The following is a 2,563-nucleotide window of genomic DNA, read 5'->3' as shown; positions in this document are numbered from 1 at the left end:
GGTTTACACTCTTGAAAAATTATACAGAAAGTGCTTTGATTAATCCAGTTGATTATCTTGATCACTGCTACACTTGAGTACAATCTTGATTTATTATTTTGATTACAGCTGCATCAGTTTAAGTTTCATAACCAAACCCGTTTACAATCCCGATAGCATCTAAATCAAATCACTGTTTCTGCAAGAAATAATTTAATGACAATTACAGGTTTAATAAGTCTCTATATAGAAGCAATTACTGAAAGCATTGACATTAAAAATGAAATAATCAATACTGTCAATGATGCTGATGATTTATAATTTAGTTGAACGCGACGGGGAACATTTTCATTTCCTTGAAAACCAACTTAGATTGACAATAAGACTACTGGCGCTTTATTTTTTACAACAATGAACTTTACATGATTATTCTCATTATCTACAGATTTGCAACAATCTAATAATCAAAGTCTTTCAAGAAGGTCAACAAGCGTCATGTCTAGTATTTCAATGGTACTACACAATTCGAAAGGTCAAGAGTCAGTTTTCTTTACCCGATACAGCACGTGCTTATTAAATATATATATAATGTGATTTTATCATCCTAGATAACTACACAATTCCACTCATCCAAAATTAATTAGAATATCTTAGTTACTACGATATTATTCTAGATTCATGATATCATCCTAGATAACCATGATATCATCCTAAATAACTATAATATGACCCCTAGTTACTTCGATATCATCCTAGATAACTACGATATCATCCTAGATAGCTATGATATCATCCTAAATAACTATAATACGACCCCTAGTTACTACGATATCATCCTAGATAACTACGATATCATCCTAAATAACTACAATATAACTACGATATCATCCTAGATAACTATGATATCATCCTAAATAACTATAATATGACCCCTAGTTACTACGATATCATCCTAGATAACTACGATATCATCCTAGATAACTACGATATCATCCTAAATAACTATAATATGACCCCTAGTTACTACGATATCATCCTAGATAACTACGATATCATCCTAAATAACTACAATATAACTACGATATCATCCTAGATAACTACGATATCATCCTAAATAACTATAATATGACCCCTAGTTACTACGATATCATCCTAGATAACTACGATATCATCCTAAATAACTACAATATAACTACGATATCATCCTAGATAACTACGATATCATCCCAAATACATGATATCATCCTAGATAGCTACAATATTACCCCTAGTTACTACGATACCATCCTAGATAACTATGAAATCATCCTAAATAACTACAATATAACTACGATATCACCCTAGATAACTATGATATCACCCTAGATAGCTACAATATCACCCATATTTACTACGATATCATCCTAGATAACTATGATATCATCCTAAATAGTCACAATATCACCCCTAGTTACTACGATATCACCCTAGATAACTATGAAATCATCCTAAATAGCTACAATATCACCCCTAGTTACTACATCCTAGATTACTACGATATAACTATGATACCATCCTAGATAACAACGATATCATTATCATCCTAAATTCGTGATATCATCCTAGATAACCATGATATCATCCTAAATAACTATAATATGACCCCTAGTTACTACGATATCATCCTAGATAACTACGATATCATCCTAGATAGCTATGATATCATCCTAGATAACTACGATATTATCCTAGATAGCTACAATATCCCCCCTAGTTACTAGGATATCATCCTAGATAACTATGAAATCATCCTAAATAACTACAATATAACTACGATATCATCCTAGATAACTACGATATAACTACGATATCATCCCAAATACATGATATTATCCTAAACAACTACAAGACCATCCAAACAAAACTATAGTATCATTCTAAAGACATGATGTCATCCTAGATAACTACAATATCATCCAAAACAACTGCGATATCAGATATAGATATGTACAATATCATCCCAAATACATTATATCATCCAAGATAAGTACAATACCATCCCAAATACATGATATCATCCAAGATAAGTACAATATCATCCCAAATACATTATATCATCCAAGATAAGTACAATACCATCCCAAATACATGATATCATCCAAGATAAGTACAATATCACCCCAATAAATGATATCATTCTAGATAACTACAATAACATCCCAAATACATGATATCATCCAAGAGAAGTACAATATCATCCCAAATACATGATATCATCGAAGATAAGTATAATATCATCCCAAATACATGATATCATCCCAAATAACTACAATACCATCCAAGACAACTATAGCATGATTCTAAAGACATTACATCATCCTAGATAACGAGAATATCACCCAAAAAACTGCGAAATCATCCTAGATAACTACAATATCTTCCTAAATACATGCTATCGTCCTAAATAACTAGGTTATCATCATAAATACATGCTATCACCCTAGATAACTAGGTCATCATCCTAAATACATGCTATCATCCTAGATAACTAGGTCAGCGTCCTAAATAGCTACGATATCAACCTAATAACTACAATATCATCCTA

The sequence above is a fragment of the Lottia gigantea genome (assembly GCF_000327385.1).
Source record: "Lottia gigantea unplaced genomic scaffold LOTGIsca_102, whole genome shotgun sequence".
NCBI lineage: Eukaryota > Metazoa > Mollusca > Gastropoda > Lottiidae > Lottia > Lottia gigantea.
The sequence above is the reverse complement of the archived record's forward strand: the minus strand, read 5'-3'. Positions refer to the sequence as shown.